The sequence below is a fragment of the Vanessa atalanta genome, chromosome 3 (genome assembly GCF_905147765.1).
Source record: "Vanessa atalanta chromosome 3, ilVanAtal1.2, whole genome shotgun sequence".
Taxonomy (NCBI): domain Eukaryota; kingdom Metazoa; phylum Arthropoda; class Insecta; order Lepidoptera; family Nymphalidae; genus Vanessa; species Vanessa atalanta.
In genome coordinates, this window is record NC_061873.1 from 8,935,892 (window position 1) to 8,961,067 (window position 25,176).

Here is a 25,176-nt window from a genome sequence, read left to right on the forward strand (position 1 = left end):
CGATCTAAATTTGCTGGACAGAAATAAAACACAGTGCCAGCGCAAATATAGTTTTTAGGAACAAAAGCACTCCCCGTGCGAGCTTTAACTTAGCTTAGAGAAAGCCAAACTTGAATTTTGCGTATTGTATTTACTGAACTAGTTTCATAGCAACACAAGCCTTACTAAAAACTACATTGTCTGAGCGAAATCACTTAAAAAATTAATATATTTTTAAAAGATAGCGTCAAATCAAAACGATTATCAACACAACAAGTACGAAATCATTTTGAAATGTCAGCAAACAAGTTTGCATCGTTCCCTTGGATACAACTCGACGTTCATTACTTTGCAACTGTAATACGATAGCTTTCAATATACCTAAGGTACGTGTAAATGTCTTTTAAGATTATAGTAAAGACTTAAATCCGAAAAGTAATATGTAACGAAAAAGATCATTACATTCCAGTGATGCAACGTTATAGTTTTGCTTAATGTCATTCATATCATCATAGACATACGTATATTATGTCGTGGATAGGTTAGGTAAACGTCATTTAAACTGTTAATATGATTATGTAATACTTATACCGCGATATTGTTGTTATTATTTTAAGAGGATCGGTTTAACTGCAGTGTGCAGGCAGATGACCCGGCTAATGGACCGGTCGCGGGGCCGACGGTGCTGCTTAGCGACCGACTTTAGTATGAGGGCTCTTTCGCAAACTGGTTTTTGAGTGCACGCCATTATTGCCGTTCCCCCTACACCCCCCCCCCCCTCGTTTTCTGCGTCTGATTTTATCAAGAGATTAAATAGTTTATTTTAACTAAATTTTTTGTATATTAAAATCAATTCTGAAATTATTACTCTAAAGTTGCGAACGATTCTATTGCATGATTGATTGATGATGATTGATAAATCTGATTGGTCAAGTGGAATATTAATTTATACATACGTATGTTTTAAAGTTTCAGATCAGATTCTCACAAAATATCTGTTATTATGAGTATTATTAACGGTCAAAGTTAATATTATATACATATATTTTTTTTAATTTAAGATGGACTCATTATTTATATTTTCTTCGTAATTTGCACGGCTTATGCGCAGCCGCCGGCCTTCTGGCGAGAGAAAGTGCACAGCCAATGCTCTACTTTCCACTTAAGGCGAACATGACGTTGCAATATGAGATTATAACTGTGAATATGTTAATATTAAGACAATAATACGGCTTAACAATAAGATTCTGTGTATATATAATTTGTAAATTCTGTAGCAATCTAGTTAAGAAATTAGTACAGGTAGTAGAATCGATTAACACGGACGATAACATCGCGATGCGAGTTAGTCTCATTACAAGTAGAACAAGAGGAACTTAGATGGATTATTGTGCTATATCTAGAATCGTCTATGCAATCGTGGGCGTATGGCGCCTGAAGTCGTCCGCGTGGGCGATACGAGCCTGAATTTACTTGTTTTATTACGCTTATGCAATTCCTTTGTATGGTAACTCATAAATTTATGCGTGTAGCCTTATGATATGATAATGCTCTGAATATTTTTAATGTAGTTTTCTTCTTGTTGGTTATGTATACATTTTCATATTTTATACATGATATTTATAAAAACATTTTTAAATTTTATTAATAAATGCAAAACGAATGCCATTTTAAAATGCACCAGTCTTTTTATTTTCTCTTGATCTATTTTGTTTTAGTAATTCAATTCACCAGTTATCGGTTTTGATCTAACTTATAACTTCCTAAGCTTTCAAGCCTTACCATAAAACAAAGCCACTTCTAGTTCATAGACAATTGTCAGTGTTAGTGCTATTAAAAATGTAATTCTGCTTAATTTTAATTCTTAAATTAATTAAAATATTTAACCCAAAAAGAAATAGTTTTTGTTTTCTATTACTAAGCGTGTTTCCATTACAAATTATCTTATTTATCTGTCAATTACTATCGACAACTGATCAAGGCCCTCGAGGTGTTTCAACTCTAATCTTCCTTGGTGCCTAACATCAGCAATCTCCTCCAATCGAGCCATTTGCATGCGAGTCGTAGGCGGGCACCGCCTACCCACGGTTACACGGATCGTAAATTTTGTCCTTTTACTTCTAAGTTCCAGGAGGGATTTTTTCCAGAGGAGCAGATGTCCATTTTTCCGTAAAAGGTTAATTTATCGCAAGTTGCGGCAACGTTCGTAAAATAAGTTAAAATTAAAGGACATACCGAATGAGAATGTTAACCTCGTTTTTGAAAAATAAGAATCCTGTCTCTCGCTTACGTAAATAATTTCAATAAAAACTGCAACTCTTTGTTAGTCAAAAGTAATATTAAAATAATACATACATGCACTATACATAACATATAATTTAATCTGTCTTAAAAGGTTTTCGTTCTAGTTGAGATCATACAGCTATTTTATTGTGATTGAAAGAATAATGAAAGGAGTAACGAACTCGAAGTTTGATACAATCAGAAAGACCATTCGCGGCACCAGCACGATTCACTTTCTAGTTAGCGCAAGAGGCTGCCATTGTTGGCCGAGTCTAATTTATCTAATGTAAAAGTCGTTTCGACCTTTATTATTTTCTTTATTCTAAAAACAAACTAAAAAGTGTTTGATCACTCGTTTAACACTTTAATTATTATCTAATAACTCGATGAGAAATATACAGATACGCAATTGGTTTCGAATATTGCACTGTCCACTCTGACTCATGCTCTTAGCGATTGTAGTTTCGAAATCCAATTTGTTCTATTGGTTCTAATTATAATGCAATTCTTTGCCATCGACATTATATATATTTTATCGTATTTATGTTAGTTTTTTTGTTGATTTGTTAATAATTGTTAGAATATTAATTTTTTTACTTAAATTTTGTGATTGAATTGAAGTGATAATTATTTCAAGTGTCACCAGCTGTCTTCAATTGTAATAAAGATGAATTGGTAATTTATTTTTCATAATAAAATTAGACGGATGTGCTGGTCATGGTAAGTAGTCACCATTACCAATAGAGATTGGCGCCAATGCGCCATGCATTTTGGGAACTAAGGTTGTGTCTGTAGTTACACTGGCTCACTTACTTTACAAATCAGAACATTACGAAATATTTTTGTTTAATGGTAAAATATGTGATGTGGTACCCAGAGTATGCGCAAAGCCCTACCATCAAATATTTATAAATGAATTTAAAAATATAAATATATTACATACCATCCAGCCAACTGTTTTTGCTATTAAACTAAGTAGATAAACATGCTGGAATAAGTTCTCACCTAGCAGGACATTTACAGATACTTTTTTACTTTATAGGCTCCTTTTCTATATACATATATTCTTTTGGGAGTTGCCTTTGAAAACATTGTAATTCTGGTCTTCTTATTCTTATAAGTATTATAAGAATATTCTTAGTCGATAATTTTATGTATATACCCTAACAAATACGTGAATAAGTAGAAGATTGATTATATTAATTTAGACGCAAGATACAATGAAGTTATATCTCTCATTTATGTTTATTAGGTAAATTTTCACAAATGTCTTCACTTACAACTTACCGTCATATTTTATACATACTAGTTTTGTCTAGGGACACCAGCTTTGTATATAATGAGATCTTAGTACACGTATTCCAGTGACTAATTAGGAATAATGTGTAGAACGATATTCGAGTCATTAACGAGAATAAAAAACAATATTAAACCGCGACGGCGCTGAACAGTCATTCGATTACTCAGCGTATAATTTTGTCCTCACGAGTAAACAGGAATTAGCTTAGGGAATAAATCTATCAATAAATATTTACAGGAACATTGTCAGACGATTCGCTTTGATGAACACAATGCCTCGGTAAAATATTGCAGGCGGCTTACTCATCGGCTAAATACTAAAGTATGCCTTAAGTACAATGAAGTATATTAATGCTTGTTTATTTTATTATCGAAAATCAAAGAATAAAAAAAGAAGTAAATTATTTAAATTAGGTATTTAACTCTATAAAGATCGTAATTGATGGCGCTCCTTTCTATTAAACGCGACTCTTATAAATCATAACCCTCCATCGCTAACGTCATGCAAACATCCGCATAATGTAGTTATAATACTACATATCTTAATAGTAAAATAATCCCATTGTTCGTTCGGTATGTTAGATACACTTGTGAACAAGTTATGCATTCACTAGTTGAACGGTTAAGTAAGCTTGAGCACTTCAATATAAGTTTGACTAGTTTTAAAACATGTTCAAAGGCATTGTTCGGCGTTCATTATGAACTTATAGCTCCTAATGAACTGTGAACACTCGAATCGTCCAGTCGGTCTGAAAGCTCAAATCAGTAATGTGACGCTTTCACAAACAGATTAGTTGGTGTGCAATTAGAGTACGGTGCTTGCGGCGCACGCTAAGTGCCGCCCAACGGATTACGCCTTCATGTTTGCTCACCGCCGAAGTGGACGTTTAGCGATCACCTCGCTAATGCCTACTGTTCGCTTATTGATCTCTGAATCATTAATGATATACTAGGAAACTCCTAAGCTCATCTCTCTTGTAACGCTCCACAGAGTATCAATACTTCAACATCTCTTTTAAAATTGCGCATTTAACTTAAAAAGTCGTTTACACTTTTAATTAGAAAATTATAAAAACGATTCTTTTTTCAAAATAAATTTTAATAGCTTAAGTTTTAACGATAAACCTTAACATCTCAATCTTACAAGATTCGTATTGATTGATTAGATAACAATACACGTACAAGGGCAAAGAGTGTCGCAATGATATGCAACGTCATAGTGATTATGGGAAAAAATAAGTTGACATAAGGACTAATTACATACGTCCATATATGTTATGTAGGCTCTGTAAGAGTCAGTCACCTCGCTGCAGCGGTGGGGGCGAGCACGTGGGCTCTTGCCAATGAACTTGAGTGCGACGACTGCCGCGCCGCATGCTAATCTTGTGTGTACCAATCGCCAAAAGAGTGTAATCAATTCCTTTGGTAAACAAAGATATTTTTCCACTTAAATACAGACGTAATATTCAACAACAATAGCTTTAAAGGGTATTAAACAAATAAATGATCAATTTGGATTAAATTAAAAGAAACAGAAATCAACAATTTGCCTCAAGGATTAAGACTCCTTGAGGCAAATAGATGCTTTCCTCGACTAAGTTTGAATTAATTCTACATTTTAACATTTAACAATTTTAAATCTGGAATTATTAGCCAATACAAAAAATAAATGCAAGCAATGCAAAGGAATTATTGTTTCTGAGCGTTTAAAAATTTACTTATAACTTTGCCGAAACAAATATGTCATTATAAGATGTAAAAGGTTCATTTTTAGTTTTTATTTTAAGAAATAATGGTCGGTTTATGGTTCCAAGATTAATATTTTATATTATTCAGAATTCACAAAATACCAGTTCTATAACTTTTACAAAAATTTAATTAAAACATTGTTACGGTACAGTCGTGTTGAAAGTTTATTATACTCAGTCACACCTACAATACAGGGCTAAATTCCTAATAACCTAAATATTAATTTCATTTAGCCCCACATCGATTCTACATCACGCACATTACTATAAAATTTATTACACGCACTTCGTTATATATATTTTTCGTACGAGACAGGTTCAAATGAATTTATTTGTTAGTCGTGCAGACTAGAAAAAAAAAATTAAAAACCTTCTTTTGTTTGAATATTTTCACTAACAATTTATTTTTAATCTGTTTAATAAAAATATCCGTACTGGTATTATAAATGCGAAAGTTAGTTTGTTTGTTATGGTTTTATGAAATTTTAAATTTTTATGGTACTTAACCCTTGCTACTGTGGATGCGATTTTCACTCAGACAGACATTTGTATTGAAATAAAAAGAGAAAACATACATATTACTGTTTCTTACTGAAAGTTATTTTCGGTCGTGGTACATGTGTTGAAGAAACACGGTTCCTATAAAAAAATACGTTTATCAGAAATAACAGAAGGTTTTAGTTGCTTGTCTATAAGGCAATAAACAGTATGTATGGATTTTTTTTCGTTTCGTTATTGCTCTTTTTTAAATAAATAGTCTTTTTTGGTCAGAATATATTTAGCGTTTAAAATATACGTGAAGCCTCTAAACGTGACTAACAGTCAGTCAGTGTGCTTTTTATATAATGCTGCGTATAGTCATATAAAATGGACAAATTGATGGTTTCGCGTGGGAAGGCCTAATCGGTTGTTTGGTTTGTTCATCCATTTCGTCTTGTTTATCGATTAGTTAAGAATCCGCGCCCATGGGCCAACTTATGTCATTTGGCCGGGAGTCAAGGACGACGACGCGCGGCTCGTCGGTGCCACGCCGACCTTATTTGGCGATTGGTGGGCACCAGTTTTACGACTTTGCTTTTTTCCTACGCCCTGTTTCCATGTTGACTATACTTTTCATAAGATATGTTAATTTTTATACCGTATCTACAAAAACCACTTAGTCACTTATATATTAAGTACACACTTATTTGATGATTAGATTAAAATACATCGCTTCCTTCAAAATGGAAAATATATACAAGTCAAATAGTTTGAATATAAAAATGCTGAAGGGATAAATAAATAAAATAAAATAATAAATAAAATAACGGATAAATTGTTATTCTAAAATTCGAAACACTGAGCTAAACTTACGTCACTAATCTACCGCGTTGACGCCGATGTTTAAAGTTCACGTAGTCTAATCCCGTCCCCTGAACGACCCCGAGAAGATGGAAAAATCTCGGAAGACTCACATCAAATTACCAGCTTTAAAGCGTAGTAAATTCCCTGGGGCCTCAAAACGACACACCTTACCTTTCAGTGGCGCCCCTAAAAATGACGGTGTGTCCTCCGGGAAGTTCGCAAGGTTCGGGTGCGCACGTGCTTTTGTCATACTTTAGTCGAGTTTTACTTTAGACGCGCTACGCACTCCGATCGAGTCTTACAGAGTTTCTTTTACTAATTCTTGTTGAAAACTTCAGTTTTTGAAACATTTCAAGTTTCAGTATCCTATAGAGTAGGTATAGAAAAACTGCCCTGCTTTTGGTTAAAGTCGACATATATTCGCTTATGTTCTGTTATGTTCAAAATATGCCTAAAACATAGTGGTTACGGCGGTTAGTAGATAAATAAGCAAACATTTTAAAAATAAAAATATCTACCTTTTTCTACTCTACGCCTGTCCTTTATACCGAATACAAAAATGAATCCATTCAATATGATGTAGCGACATACACTTTTAGTTTATTTTTTATCTAAGCATAAACTCCAAAAGTTGGCTTTTCAATTCTGTCAGTTATGATTTTACTGTAAAAAGACGAACCGTTTTGCCGCCGCGAGCAAAAACATTTCACAATATTCACATTTGACGCTTACGTAAAAGCATATTTCAGCCTTCGCTCTTCAAAATGATTAGCGTGCGGTAGAGGTATTATCAGAGTCGTGCTAAGAGACATGTTAGTTAATTTACTTTGTTAAATTGATTTACAAAATATTCTATGGCTTTTTATAATTTAATACCTATAAGAGTACAAAGAGTAGTCTTTGTTTAAGTTACATTAACATTACATTAACAGCTTGTAAATTTCTCACTGCTGGGCTAAGGCCTCCTCTCCCTGTAAGAAGGTTTGGAGTACATTCCACCACGCTGCCTCAATGCGGGTAGGTGGATTCACATAATAGTTCGAGTATTGTGTGTTAAAATTTAAAAAATAATAATAGAATAGTATTTAATGCTCTTTCGAAAATTAATTTAAAATATTATCATTATTAGTAAGTATACTTATTCCGAAATTACTCCTTTGTGTTAACGTTTTAATTCAACTATAACTAATTAGAGTTGAAGCTGAAATGCTCACCTCGCAGCGCTCAGCTTACCGGCGGATGTCACAAATCCTAGCCAAGGGCCGGGTAAGCAAATAGCTATGTTTACCTGACTCCGCCCGTCGCCGCGCCGCAGTCATTGCGATTCATAATAACGCCTTTTATTTCCGTAACTAGCTACGACGCTCTCATTTTGTCGGTTAACGCGTATTGTGACACGGCGAAACGAATGCCGCCCCGTAATGGAGTTTTTAAGCGCAGCTTTTTCGCTTCGTATTGCAAAACGTGTTTATGTAACTAGAATGGTTACGTGATTGCGCAGTAAATATTACAGGAGCCTCATTTATTGTTTTACGCCGTGTCACGATTTATTACATTATTAAGTTTCATGAGTGAGATGTATTCTGTTACACCAAATATGGTTGAAATTCAATCAATTACAATTTTACGGAAACGTATCTTCAAACAAAAAAAAAGTAAAAAACACTATAACCACCTACTATAACAAAATAAGTAGTAACTAGGTTAACAGTATCCACAAAATATTAGTTAATCTTTAAGGATTTATGTCACTGATGAATGATACTTCGTAATGTTTATATCAACAGTGTGTGCGTAAAGCTGGGGTGCCTCCTATACGCGTTCCAAACTTCAATTTAAGCAGAACTCGGCAAGAAGCCGCGTTGAGAGGCTATTGCGAGTTTAACATTGGTATAATTTGCCGGGCATATTGGAAAACTTGTAATTGGTTTAGTTTTATATTCGCGAGGCAATGTGTGCTGAGCAAACTTAAATGATATCACTTAAGAATTGATCTTCACCTCTAATAACGTTCTTAGTTATAATTTACTAGTTTCCGCCCATGACGCAGCCTGCGTGAGAAGGAGGGGGGGGGGATATTTGTGTCAGGTGTAGGTCTAACATCTATGTCCTTTTCTGTATCACTGACAACATACCTATGCAAAGTTTCATGATGATCGGTTGGGTGGTTACGAAGTGAAAGCGTAACAAACAAACGCACTTTTGAATTAATAATATGAGTTGTAATTGTTAATATTGATTACAATACAAATTTAACCTTGTTTCAAATTCTAATGTCTCAATTCTCCTTTTCAGATTTTGGCTCGGAGTCATATAATAATTTCAACGAGTTCGCCCAAAAAGTAAGTTTTACTATTTTTACTACCTACATACAAAAATAACACGAAAATGTACACACGAAAAATAAGATTTTCTAACATTTCAACGCTAGGTTGTTGTTGTTATATACCCACTTGAGTTATTTTTTACATCTTTGAAACAACGTCGATGTGACATAGTTTTCATGATTGCCCTCCAGACGATAAACCTACCTAGTAGTCTTTCTATATCTTCACTTTTACCACTTCAAAAGAAATGTCACAATACAAAATCTATTTCTATCTGAAAAAATATAATATCTTTCATTCGGTTTTCATAGAAATTATTTTGTACGTTTAATTCTTAAAAAGTCAGTAATGGCTGTTTCAAAATGATTAAGACATCCGTTTTTGTTGTAACATTTACTCAACATATCGAACTATATTTACAACGCTGTATCCAAGTGATATTGTTCTTGTTCAGACGTATATGAAAGGGATAGTAGTTGTTTTGTTTGCTGGTCCTGTCTGAATTGCTAATGCAGATAGTCATTTACCTGCCTTGTGTGCACGCCCAGATTCACAGAGCTCTACAATCCGAAGAAATATAACCTATTGTCTGGAGTTACCGAACCAATTCGCATTAATAAATGTTGAATAGCCCCCATACTACTTTACCACAACGCATATTTAAATACACCTTGTTGTTTCTTAATGTTATGTTATTAGGAAATGAGTAGGTATTAAATAGAGAACTAAAAAAACTCATCCGTGATATAGTGACGTATTTAATACCTTAAAGGTTATATACCAAATTGACTCCTATTGAACTTTAATAGCTCATGTCTCAGACAATCTCCTCGATTTCATTTCATTAGTCTCATAAAACAAATTAATATAAACTTGAATCCCAACATTATATCGTTACCATCGAATTAATGATATACCTTTAAAAAGCATTAAATGCACAAACATCCTTTAAAAATATTATTACAATGAATTTATATAACAAATTATATTTTATTTAAGTTTAATATTATATTGCTGACACTAAGAAATTTATGTTTTATTTGTAGCAGGTAATAAATATTAGGTGCCATTAAACGAGTTTGTCGTTTAAAACTTGATCATTATTATGTTATTAATTAGTAACATCCGTCCGAAACTTCCAACAATAAGACCTTGATACATTTATAAATCTTGATATTATATAAAAATTGTGTAGATTGGACCCGTTAGAAGACGCTACAATTGGAAAGTAAATAAAATTAGTTTTTCACCCGGATAAATTCGGGACTAAAGGCTTTTAACTACTAAAATAATATTTTGATATAGTTTGTTTTTTAAATAATATTATGGACCAGAAAATACATCGATATGATTTCTGTTTTATTGTTTGTATATTTATTGCAAGACATAAAGGACCTAAAGGTGTTTTTATTATTTCTTTGTGCTATATATACTCACAACTGGATGCTACTCGAATTCAAGTTCCGATGTGGAATCGTAGCCATTTATACTTTCTACAAACTTTGGTCTCGCAAAGTTTTCGAAGCGATTAGTCATAAATAATTGAACGCAGCCGATATTCCCGTATAAGAAGACAAAGAGATGACATCCCTAAAACTTTGTCAATTTACGTTGAGACCGTAAAGACTTAGTCGTTCATGTCCGTACTTGGTAGAAAAGTGGAGGTAACATCATAAGAAGTTTCCAGTCGTACTTACCTTGTCTAGAAAGGGATCAAACTGCGGTGCATTCGCTGCGATGTATTATGCAGTCCCAGAGCGGGCGCTGGAGTAAGCGGCTCGGAATCACTCTACTTCCCAAAGAACACTGCTGTTCCAAGAAAATGTTCCATTCTAAAAGTTCAAGGAGAACTGCATTGCATAGAATATGTCTTTAATTTAACTTATTTATTTTATCAATAAACTATACGCAATAAACTTTGAATCGAACTATGATGGCTTATATGTAACGTTATTTTATCATTTATATTTGCTTCGAAATTTGAAATCAATTTGGTAACTGATGTAAATCTCCATATACATACTCAATGTAACCAGATAACAATTCAAACCTCATACTAGCGTATACTACTTTTTAAGTTGAAATAAAATAATTGCCGTACTCAATATTGAACTCTGATTGGTCTAAAACATTCGTTAAACGTGTAACGTATTTATGTGATAGTCTAGATAAATAGTGAAATGACATAACATAAATACAGTTTTAGTATTTTCTCAGTATATCTCCCGAAATCTAATGGACCGAAGTGGAAGCTATAGACATTAGTCGGACATGTTTAATAGTCTAGAGGAATAATGAGTTGAGATTACGTAAATACAATCGAAGGCGAATGCTGTCCACTGTTAGAAGCGTAAATGACGGAATTAACATTTCGATTGATCCTAATCTTAGTTAGATAGAATCAGCTGCTGCATAGTAAACTTTCTATATAGGTAGAGGTATTGTAAACGTTCGTTGAGTGGATAACTAATCGCATCTCATTTCCTACGTGTCGCTCGCTGTAGTGGGAAGCGGTAAATGAGATTGTGGGTTGACGTGTCGCTCCAGAGACCCAGCCGCGTAGGTGCTCCCAAAACACTAACATCAATGTCCATCTATATGATTTTTTTTAAATACACTTTCCTATCTTTTTTCCTAACATCGTCATCCTTTTGGCCGATTTTCATACTTTATTCAAAGTTTACAGAAAAAAACTTTTAGTAGAAGTAAGAAACTTAGAAATTGCTATTAAATACATTTTACTTCACAATGAGTTGCATTTCGAAAAAGTACCTATATATCGGATTTCACGCAAGTTACCTCCGTTGGTTCTACTTATACGATTAATTTGAGTCGATAAATCCGCATAAAAAGTCAGTTCAGGGGCAGCCAACCGCGCAGCTCTCTAACTATTCAGAGTTCTTTGTTCGCGTTGGCCCGCACTAGTTGTAGCTTGTAGACCTAATTACACTGTTCCGACTAATGTTTTTATTTTATACTTAATTAAGCAGCTTATGATTATAACGCCTGCCACACAAAATACATATATCGATCGTAAATTCGTTAAGGTTTGGTGTCGGGTTGGTACTCCATGGCAAGAGCCAACGTCACTAGCCGCCGAGACAGACAGGCAGCGTGCTCGGCGCCTGCTAGCCCATTAGACGTCTGCCCGATGTGGAACGCTCGATAAACTTGTAAAAACGCCTTCTACCCATTTAATTTTATATCCTCGCTTAAGTATTGCTATTGGCAGATTTCTTCCTTCTTTTATAGGTCCGTCATTAACTGTATCGTTTATTATTTCGCCCCTGTTTCTGTAAGCAAAATCTGTCAATAATCGCTTAGTACCTTAAATGCGATACACTTCGAAGTATTTCGATGTTCAACAACATTTTAGAAAAAGAAGAAAAATTAGTAATATTTATATAAAGAATTATTTATTTCATAAATCTAAAGTAAAACAACTCTGCTTTACCGTACTAGGTACCATATGTAGATTATATAAAAATGAATTACTTTAAATTTTTGCCATCTATAAAATCGTTTTTTCAAGAAAATTCTTGTTAACGAATTATAATTTCAGCCATACGTCGCAACAAAATTCCTTTAATTCTTCATGTTGAAAGGCTTAAATTTAAAATATTGTTAATCAATATCTTTGTATCTTCAATTAGAGTTGAAGCTCTGAAACCGTTTGGCAGTTGTCACGGCACGTACGTGAACTTTTATTCAACGAATTTGGTTATGTAATTCCTTGGAAATATTCAAGTTTTCCCTTCGGCGAGACGTTATCGCGGGTGGGCTCTCAACGCGGGTGCGAGCGGGCGTGGGCGGGCCTTCCCCGCGGGGACTTAATTTGTTGCTCTCCTGGCGCCTCGCATCTCACTTTCAAACAGCGTAACGCGACCTTACCACGTCCCCTTCTCCGATGCTGTGTTCACGTCATGTTCGCTTTCATCACTTACACCGCCGAATATAACACTCCAACATTCCACTGATACCGTTAAAATTAAAAAAAAAAAATCACGGACAATCACGGAATGCGCCATTCAACATGACCCCGTTTGATTGCATTAAACTTTTATTCGTTAAATTTATCCTTTTATCTGCAGAGAACATTCTTTTGCCGCATATACTTTTAACTGGCTGGAAACACTTTATTATTTAAAAATAACACATTTCGTTACAAAATACACTTACATGTTTCAAGCATTCATTGAAATATTGATGCGACATCGACCCATGCCTTAGGAGTGTTACTATCTGATCACAATACCATAAAGAATTCTCCTGTAAAATATTTATGAGTCGAGAAGTATTTGATAGCAACCGCGCCAAGAAAGTAAACACGAAACGACTGACGTAACTAATTTATGACGCCGCTTCTTTAAATTAAAAAGGATAATTTTACAAAAAAGTGCTGTATTCATAATCTTATTAATAATTGCTTATTTTGATAAGAAAAATAAATGATGTTATTTAAGTATAATTATATTTCCACTCTGACAGGCTCAATAATAGAGTCCAGAGACCGCGACGGACACATTACTCATTAGGCTCGGTCAAATTGGCGCCGCCCACCGAGCTGTAACGATGATGACGGAGCGGTCTCATCCCCATACGTGCACTAGCCTAACCTAACATCTCTCGTGGGAAGTCCTAAAAGGCACTTTATATGAAGTAAAGTTCCACATTTGGCAGTCATGCAAAACTTCGCGGCTTTTGCGGCACATAAACAACTAGCACACGTGCGCGACCGACCGCGTATCGATTGATGTAACTTAAAATGCATAGTTCTCCTCTGCGGTGTCCATCAGCCTCCGCCAAATGTTCCGCTGTGGCCGCTTAAGCACCGCACTTTTTTAATAATCGTATACACCTAGAGAATGTAGTTAGTGAAACTTTACTCGTGTAATTAATTTGACAAGAAATATGGGAAGCTAAGAGAATAGCAATGGGTTTTTCGTGATATTCAAATATGAAAAGTGTAATAATTATGGAACTAATAATAGGTTTAATTAAATGGTAGTTATTTTAACGATTACCAAAATGCAAGTCAAGCATACAAAAATAAGCACTATTTTTATCGCAGTAATCATATCGAGCACGATCAAGCACTGAAAGCTTTTTGAAAGCTCGCAACTACGTGTGATGAAACGTTCATGCAATTTCTAGATTTCAGACTAACGCGTTTGATCACTTGAATGTACCTATGTTTCATTTTATTTTAAAAATATGCAGGATTGCCTTTTAACAAATTTTCACCTTTACACCAATAAATATTCAAATAAAACTTTTCTATTAAACCTGCTTGTTGAAAAAAGCATAGTCTGATTATTTCGAACATATAGTCCAAATTCTACTTATTATTTTAAACTAGGTCGGATGCATATTTTAACAAACCAAGTGTAGCTAATAATAAAAAAATACCTACCAGTTCACGGTTAGATTAGTGATTATAATCGATACTCGTGATCGACTTGAGAGACTTCGATTTGTGAAGACAGACCTACACATTATCTTTAAAAGACCATCACGATTATCTTTACATAGAATCAAAATCACGATCGTTAAGATAATAAACACATACTCTATTATCTGTCCAATGCTGATCTATTAGAACGATAAGAGTAAAATTTTAAATACATCGCGAAATAATGCATCCTCGCCATGAGTCCTAATGTCTTCTTAATGCTGCACGAATGCATGGAGTTGTCACGTGACACATTCACGGCTGTTGTTGGCGTTTTCATTTTAATGTATCAAATTCTACAGTACGAGCAATCGCTTTTTCTTCTCATACTGTTAAAAAATGAAATATCGTTATATTTCTGGTTATTAACTGGTTAACTATGTACATAATTTTTGTTGTATTAGTAAATATTCATAAATTATTTTAACATTCGAATTTATGGTTAATAATACTTAATAAGTATTTAATTAAATATCTGTATATTGTAGATCATATGACGTACTCTTTTGTTGGATAATTTAAGGTAGATTATTCGACGCGCAAGGTCTATAACATAAAGAGCCGCTAATTAATTAAATGAAATGTATATCTACTAGAATACTTTATAAAAAGGTTTTATATTAAGCTAAGCTCTAGATAGAATCATTCGCAAACGTTCCACATTGCATAGAGTTTGTTAAATATGAAAGCTACATTTGAACGTGATTTTTTATTTCGTTAGGCCGTTGCCTGCTCGCCGCGCTTCTTTTGTTCTAGGAACGTGATCTGGCCGAGATGAAGCCCACTGACGTTATTGCTCCGTTCCTCGCTTCAATCTAGTTTGTTTCTGCTAGTCACACTTTGCTGCTTTGCGTATTATCATCGCTGAAATGATTTCATGTTTCAATGTACTCGATTTTCCCCCGACGACTGAAAAATTTCTACTCCCATTTGTTTCCCTGACGTATAAGATGCATTACATTTTATGCCATTCGCTTTGCCGCCATATCTCATCGCTCCATAAGGCTTCGCTTCCAATATAACGCCCCGAAGTGACTAACGGTTTCTAGTCAAATGTGACATAAATATTGCAAAAAACAGAATCGAGAGAATATCTTTATAATGCCACGTGTTATACCGGTACACGTACATATACCTGTAACAAATTCTTTATTGATGTTCACTAATCGTTACTAATTTGTATTTTTGATTTAAGGTAGGTAAAAGAGTGCTATAGGTGCATACTCCAATGACCAAAGTATATATATTTCGTATTTGGCAGACCTAGGTTTAACAGTAAAGCTCAAATGACAGTGATTACTTAAAATGAATCAATATGCGATCAAAACGCAGCGGCCACTTAAAAGCGATTGTGTCGGATAAAATTAACGCGACTAATTAAGTGTACGCATGTGACGCACATTCTCATGTCACAACACAGAGTGGCGCCGATGCGGCAAATACTCTGGAGCAGTTATCTCAGTATCGCATGGCTACGCCCGCTGTGACCGCCGTGTTTATTTTTAGACTCGCGTGTACATTCACTATTGCGATGAAATTTTACAGCAATCGCCGCGGCTCGCCGCCCGCTAGACCGATATCGACGCTCCGAATGACAGGCTACCGCTATTTCATAAATGTCTACTATTTTATGCGAAAATTCTGTCTAGCACCGTGCGTGCAATAATAATTCTTTTGTTCCACGATTCATCTGCTCAATCTTGAACGACTCCGAAAAAGCGTTAACGTTTTCTTTTGTCGATCTATCATACACGAAGACTATTATTAACACTTATTACTCCTATAATATACTCAGCGTTAGCTCCTATTGAAACTAGTTTTATTCGTTTCAAAAAATCTTATTCGGTAAACTTTTAAAATTACATTAATGCTATATGCATTAATAAGTCTGACTCTCTCCAAGGAAAAATTGGCCTAGGCTATTTTACCTCCATTTACACGTCGCGAAAGCTAATATCCCCGTTCGTCAAAATACCATTAGCCGCGTAGCGCGGTCTCCCTGTCAGACCGAGATTTAGCTTGACTTAGTGACTGATTAGCGACTGCTGCGAGCTGGCGGATGCGACAGGTGGTCGGGTGTAAAGGGTGCCTGACCCATGGCCGCTTTCTGATTGATGACTTGTAAATCAAACTTACGTTTTACTTAAGATATAAGTATAAGACATTTTATGTGCACATTTACTTATCGTATTATGATTTTTAACATTATAAATATCTTTAATACAGTAAACGGAAAGCGTTTTTGGTCATTAACAAAATGTCAAATGTCGATTGTTCCTAGAGGTCCCACGCTCCGCACCCGCGGTCTAATATCACGAGGTCAAGTCTCAGCTCATGTATATTCACGGACGGCGCGGCGGTTCATCTGTAACGGTCCTACGACCGGTTGTATGGCTCATTGTTGCATGTATCCGTCCATATGGTTGAGACGAGACACGAGAAGCGAATATTGCCGGTGGCGCCTCTTGCACTGTTTCACTCAACTTAGTATTTTTTTTATAAAAATAGTCAGACGTACGCTAATAGAGCTGATTAACCGGTTCTGTCACTTTTAGTTTTACCCAGTTTGTTTATTTTCTCAATTTCTTCTCAATTATGTTACGTTATCTTGAATCCGTGTCAAGGGCTTCTTTTCAAATTAACATTTCCGATATAAAATTGCTTATTTATCTTAAATTTCCGTTTAACATTTATGATATTATTAAGTAATTAATTTTTCCTTAATATGATATAATAATAATATGTCATATTAAAAAAAAAAACGTGTTCGCTGCTTATTATAGTCATAAAATTATTTTAATGTTTTAGCAAATTTACATCATTTCCAATTTTATTCCGAGGCAGCGGGTTATTAAGATTATAATGGCCGGGTCAGTTGTTAAACGCCGGTAGATATTTATATTATAATTAGGTGCCAGCGACAGTCGTCCGTGAGGGTGCATGCGTAATACGAGACTATATTTTTTTCTTCTCGCCACGAAACATTGTGACATTCATTTAACAAAAATAATATTGCGAGAAAAATAAATTAACTGCTGTCTTGTGATCTTGATTAGATATAGTATCGAAATTAAGCTAAACATAATTATTTTCTTTTATTTTTGGGCAAACATTTTATATGACGACGTCGGATTATGATAATAAGCTCGAAAAAGGTTTAATTGTGCTGAATCAATATTAACAGCAAACGGTAGCTATTTGCTTTTCAATGACATCACGATAACGCCACCTACTTTTTGTGCATTTAATCTTGGCGAGCAGTAAAATAAAGATGGCGCAGTAATGCATTTTACATTTTGAAGGATCATTAAATTGCGCATTACACGGCCCGGGCCCGTCGAGAGGCAATTAAAAAAGAACTGTTAAGACGGTGCTCGTAAACTGGAGTTGTGTTCTCAACTGATTAAAAACTGCTTTAATCTTAGTGTGCATTTAGTTTTGATCGCAATCATTTGTGTCGAACTAAGTTTGAAACAGTGTTTATTCCATAAATATTGTAATTTCTAGTCTCGACGGAATACGGAGAGCCCTATCGTTAGATTCTAAGACAATTTGTGTCTCTGGTTAAACTGTCAAGATGTATAAATTAACACGTAAACTCCATTGGCTTTCTCTTAAACGTCAATTAACATTAAATTCTAGGAAACATGAAAATTAGGAGTAACTTCTGTTTGTCTCGTCGTTTCTGAATAATCCATTACTTGATAGCATCAATTATGAATCACATAATGCAGTGTATACGATTAATGGAAACATTTAATATTAATGTATTACCTACATTTATTTGATACAAGGAAAATTAAAAAAATTAAACATATTTTCTGACAAATGAACAAGGAAAATGACAAGATATTATTTATTATATATAGCACATAGGCTATTTGCTTGTGGTGATGAAAGTTTTCGAAGAATAAATGTGAGTAATACTTGCAAGACGCTATCAATATGAATTGCTACAACCCTGTCGTACTCACGTACAGATAAAACGGTCACTTGTCCACTATAGGAGAAATTGAATAACAAGCCATAAACTCGTTCCAGTATAAATGAAATTCAATATTTGCCGTGGACATCCAATAACGACAGGTCGGTATCATAGGTTACGTGGCGTTTAGCGACGCGAACACTATGATCACTCGGTGGCACGTTCTCGTTGTAATTAATTCTAGATAATTACAATATGATTTGATAGTGTAGACCTGGTTCCGATGAGAAGCACATCGATTCGCAATATAGTAAGTATAGGAAGTGTTACAGATAAACAAAAGAAATACGTGCCGGAATCAATATTCATTTAAATAAAGATAGTAGTTATTTACAGTCTGTCATTACGTTGAAATGTTTAAGTTTTTCATTTTACCAATATACTTTAGGTTTAGGTATTTAATAGTTCATATATTTTGTAAGTACGCATACTTAATGATGATTACTCATTGATGAAATTAATACGTCGCAACACTTTTTGAAATAATCAATTTATTGCCTTACAATAAACCGATTGTTTTAAGTCAAATATATATTAAAATAACCAAGTTTCTAAAGCACTACAAAATATTCCATTTTCCCTACTGTTCTCCTTTTTGGTATGGCAAAAATATCTTTTATCAGTTAAGAAAAATTTGAAAAGTAGTAATTTATAATTCTAAGTGTCAAACACATATGTAAATATATATATATATATATATATATATATATATATATATATATATATATATATATATATATATTCATATATTTTAGTTTAAACATTGGTAATTAATTCACGAACATACAACGTCTCAGCAGCGTAACAAATTTTTCTTATTTTTTTTTTTAATTTATACCTATAATTTTGTAGTTAATATGTGTTTATTAGTCTTTATGTTTTCCTGCGTTTAATATTATTTTCATTCACGATGACATAAGCATTGCAATTAGGATTAGTAATTATTACTATATGTCCGTGAATCAATGTAATTCGCTATCATGAGGACAAAACATATGAAATATTCTCTGTTTTAATATATATTTATAAATTTATTTACGATCATCCTTATCTTCGGATCGGAATGGATCTTATAGAAATATTAAATCTGTAATAGCGTATGACCCGTCAAATCTGTACATGTGCCAATATTAGTGCAGTTATTTAATGTTAATTATAATCATAGTCTTAGAACAGCTGGCAGAGACTTACTCTTCACGCGAGCTTACGAGAGGCTAACTTAGTTCGGGAACTAACGAAGTGGCTGCATTAATTACTCAAATTAGAACAAGGTTGGTTTCAATATCGGCCGCTTACACCAAATATTTTATGAAACGGCGTTCGAAATTTAGAGCTGAAATATTGTTTAATTCATCAACAAATTTTGTGTAACGTAAAATATGCCTTTACTCTATATCCCCATGTAGTGCTAAAGAGTGGCAAAATTGTTTGGGTCGTTAACTCAAAAATGCCTATGTGATCTAATGCTTTAATTAAATTCCTAGATTTAATTACGAGATCTCTTGTTAATGGTCCGTTAATTTTCGAGCTATGTGCCGTATGTTTAATATTATAATAATTTATTTTATAATGCATTCATCTATATTTATAAAAAGAATACAAGACTGTCGGACTTATTAAAGAACAGAAACTCATTCTTGTAGTTATAGTGGTGTAGATTCTTGTAGTTTCCCGCAATGTTTGTTTGAGTGACGTAGGCAGTCGCTTGCGTCTTGTCGGTGACGTGATTTCGACGCCTCTAGTCTTCTTCGAAACCTATGTAGCTTTCATATATAGTTATTCACGATATGATGATAATGTTATGTATATTTGGAAGTCCTAGGTGGATTAATATTACTTGATTTCTGCATCGAAACTCCGAGGATTGCAGCTAGTCTGTATGCTGAATATTTTTATAAAATATTTCATGGCGGAAATGCTTAAGATTCGTTGAAACTAATATAGTAAGTTTCCTGGCATCATATTTATGTCTGACCTCACGTCTTAAACCACATTATCGATTTTTATGACATTGGCAAGGTTGAACTCATCATTTTTAATCAAATCGAATGTTTATCTATGTTTGCGACTCAAATAAATTTTGAAACACAAATTGTGAAAACTTTTATAGAAGTTTTTATCTAAAAAATACCTTTTTGCTGATTCATAAAACTCAACTCTTTCAAGAGTTTAACTTCATATTCAGTAATAAGTTTGTCGATATTTTTGTTATCTTCTACCGAACTAATGTAGCTTAATGATTTATCACTATCTCTGACCAATTAACCAATTTCTATTAATTAATGAGCCGAGATAGCCGTGTGGATAGCCTTGTGGATCTAAACCACCAGATGAGAACCGGAGATTGAGAGCAAAAATCCGGACAAAGATCGCTGACTTTTTACATGCGCGTTCATAATTATTCATTTCGAGCTCTGTTCGGCTCGGAGTTGGTAAACATCGTGCGGAGAACTGCATGTACAGTGGAGCAGCGTAAAAGAATAAGCTTACATTTTCCTTAAACAGAAAAAGAGGCCTGTGCCTTCCGGCGGGACATTTATAGGTTGATACTGTATTAAAAGATATGCAGATCTTTTAATACACACATGAATCACGTCATTCTAGACGCACTACTATGAAACGAAATGCTAATTTTTTATGACAATATGTCAATAAATAAGTTCAGATTTTCAAGAATGTTTAATTTCAAACGTTTCTATTCCACATATGGGTGATGCAGATATTCAAGGTGTTTATATCCAAGCTGACATATGAATGTTGCAACATTGAATTCATGTGCGAATTACGAAATATCACCTGCGGTTATGATAGTGTCGCTCTGAACATATTTAGAAACCTGCGCAGGTCGGTTCGGTGCAGTGTTATTTAATACACGACCTATTTGTGGTCAAGCATGCTAGACGCTCCAACCACCTCACTGGCTAGTAATCCTAAACCTGTTTTAAGGTTACTTTACATTGCAAATTTAATCTGATGCACTCATTCGCATGATACGCTCATGTCTCTATCGATATACAGTACAAAAGGGTAGAATGACGTGACTTCGCGGTTCAACATTTAGTGAACAATAAGTAAAGTGCCGTATACTCGTAAAGGAGCACAGAAAGTTTGAGCGAACGTTCTGTTCAACGATCGTAATTTCTGTTGATACATATTTTTATACGAACATTACGGTATTAATTAAACAGACTCGCACCAAAAAATTTATTTATTGTTTGTCTGTAAAACAGCTTCTTCGGCTTAATTGTCTATTTTAATTTGCGATCATAAATTTAATCGTTCTGCTCGTCATGGTTACCGCTTTCGCTTATATATTATTTTCATAATGAAACCATATCCAGTACTCGAGCCACATTCAAAGACTGCTCGAATTAACTTAGGCTCCTTTGTAATTATGTTTATGTTTTAATGAGTTTACCGATCTTCGGCCGTAAAGCGCTTCTGTACAAAACAACGATAATGTTGAACAGTTTATTTGTTTCATTTTGCCTTATATCCCGTTACGTCTTTAAATGTTTCTCTAATATACTGTAATTGTTGTATCTCCACGCAAAATACATACAAAATTATTGTGCTTATGATATTTTTCTAAAATAAGGTCAGGATTATTCTTTAGCTAAAGAAGTTATGGCTAACAATGATGTTTAAAATAACGTCAACGTTGAAAATTAAATTACTGGTTCATTTCCAAGCTTCCCTACTAACGAGGACTCGTGCGACGATCATAATAAGTAGGTCAAGTAACCCTTTGGTGTGTAGAGGAGTGAGCAATCACACGCGCCACCCGCCTAATTGAAGTCCAATGTCGCGCAGCCCGCCCACGGTGATTGATACCGCCCGGCCGCCTGGCTGCCAGCCCGTGCGGCTTCTAATAACTGCCACTGTACAGACGTACGTGGCGTCTGTACTGTGTCCTGTCAAATGACTACATATATAGCCATACACCCCTATCGCATTAATCTCTATTTGATAATGTACAATTTATTTGCAAGGACGAATACTTTATAATTATATGCATCCAAATACAGGGGCACCTGCAAAAATCTACCCGCAAAAACGTAGACATAAAGGCAATAGTAGAGCAGGCGTCTAATTAGTTGCGCCATCGCCATCAATATCCATTAACGGCGCCACACGCGACGCTGACCGGCCGCGTCGCGCCGCCGCCGTCGCCTCGCCGACTGGCCGCCGGTGCTTGTGACGATTACCGACACTCTATCACGATGCGATAGAGATTTGCACTTTCTGGAATAAATAGGGGTTGTAATGTACGACCATTCTGCTACAATACCATATTACTTTGTTTAACATTTAACAACTTCGTTTAAATTTCCTTTCAAATAATGCATTTATGACATACTCTTATGAATAGAAACGGGTATTATAGGCGCACAAACTGGTCATGCTTTTAATGAATACTGTTATTAAATATCAAATAGAGTAAGCGTGCATTGAGCCCGCGGGGTGATCAGATTTAATTCGAAACTTCTTCACCTCTCGGTCCTAAAGGGTTGCCCGTTGCCCTAATCTTTGAACTATGACTTGACCGTTAATACGCATATATAATTTGGTCTTCGATTATTTAAACTGTGGAATGGCATGCTACGAATAAATTAGTTTCATGTTAGGGAACAAAGCCGGTCTTAGATCCGAATAACGGTTTTAGAATAATAGTCTTTGTAAGAGTTAAAATTGTTCTATTTTAGATGTTACTCAATATTATTGTGTTATATTAAGGAATGTAAGTTATTCGAAATTATTTGGTTTTTTTATTTTGAATAAGACAAAAGTGCCGGTATTTTTTTCTGAAAAATGCATAATAACCTAATTTAAAATAAATATTTCAATCATAAACAGACACTGTTTAAATAAATAAATTTTCGGTATTTTTTATATCAATTATATCGCTAGTCATTTTTTTTTCTATCTTTGACCATACCGTTTGATAATGCCTCGCGGCCACTCATAGTAAACGTGACCTCCAGATGTAAGTCGCTTATAAACCCCAGTTTCTACACTTCATTTACATAGCCAAGGAATCCTATGCACTTTGTATGCACTCGCATCTCACTTTATAATTCAAATGATTCACGCGATCCCGGGGTGGATTTGAGGAAATGTGAGAAATTGTAACGGAATTTTTAACGACTCGACACTCTTTATCTTAGAAAATGTGTTAGCATTCGAATACATATTAATATCATCTGTTTATATTCTTAAAAAACGTGTCGCAATGCTGGGTAGGTGCATTACACTTTTATAATAAAAAAACATAAAGTCAAGAGTATTTAATTCAATTTTATTTCATTTAAAATATTTTGATTAGTGATGTTACAATAAAGCTATGTTATAAAAGGTACCGTTTATTTTTCAAACATAAATAAATTAATAAATCTTGCCTCGGAGTTCTTCATAATCATTTTTCGAATATGCATGACCTATACAAAAACAAATGGTACCTATATAATTATTTAGCTCATTTCCATCTAGAAAATATAATCTATAATAGTATTATGAACATTTCATTTATTCGAATTGATAGTTTATGCGTGAAACTAGGAAAAAGAAAAAAAAAACGAAACATATATCTCATGTGCCAAAAAATTTGGCCGAATCTCGTTCGCCTTTATATAATCGAAGATTTTGCCATTGCCGGTGATCAATAAAAGAGCATGTAAGAATATTTCAAAAACAGTTATTTCAATTACTTTAATTGTTTAATTAATCTTTTAAGAGAAATATTATATTACATGTGACACTTTAGTTTAGTACTTTCTGGTCAGTGTGTCGTTCGTCCATTGACTTTTCGTATTGATGACGTATGTACCGTTTTCAGCGTCCTCGTCACGAAGTCGCCTTTCTAAATAGTATATATATATATATATATTATTAACTGGCTGGTTAGTGTAATGGTTAGCTAATAAAGTACGTCCGGATATCCTGGTCTCAAATATCGAATCAAGCCAATGAAATGTTACTCAAGTTTTTGCGTCAAGAATTATCTGTAATAGCATAACACTTCTTACATTCCTGTGCCTCAGAAATTACATAAAATCATTGTCGTTGTGCCTGAACTATTTCCATATAACATATACTATTTGTGCCTGGACAGTATAATTTTGTATGCACACACTCACGTGCACTATAATATGTCTTGAACAATTGGATAGTCATAGGTAAGATTGGTCGCTGTAGACGCTGGAGGATGGACACCATCATCATCATAGGCATCATGTTATCATAAACGAAATCGACACAACGACCTGAGTTGCCAAGGGCAGACTCGTTCATAGCACGTGCGAGACATAAGATGAAGCACGATTGATTTGCTTCGTGCTAAGCGTTGCGACCTTGGCCGGTGTAATCAAATTAGATGACTCATATTACCTCATGCTAATTAACGCAAACTCCAATCATAACATAGCTGTAGTTGAGGAATCGTATCACTGCAACGCAAACTAGCGTTGCTTAGATACAATAAGTATCGTCATTACATTTTACGATAAATGTATGTACATAGATGCTATATGAAGCTGTGTATACGATACGTACGTGATGATAATTAACTTATATTCCCTTTGTATAATATTTTACGATATTATATAAATTGCGGAATGTATGAGTATTTTAATTTTGATAACATATTAACTTTAATATGAAACAATAAGTCTGTTCATTTCGTGGATGCGCGTAGGAGAGTTCACGCAAATGGTAACTTCCTATATTACGTCATTTTGTTATGATTCAGACGGTCTGTTT

At 34.4% G+C, this 25,176-nt stretch overlaps 1 protein-coding gene across 1 annotated transcript in view; it reads left to right on the top strand.

Annotated features, from left to right (window-relative positions):
- LOC125076826 (muscleblind-like protein 3) overlaps nt 1-25,176 on the top strand; it is a 103,789-nt gene that overhangs the window by 13,586 nt on the left and 65,027 nt on the right. Inside the window, exon 2 of the mRNA XM_047688521.1 lies at nt 8,949-8,995. The gene's annotated coding sequence lies outside the window, so the exon portion shown is untranslated. The remainder of the gene's footprint in view (nt 1-8,948; nt 8,996-25,176) is intronic.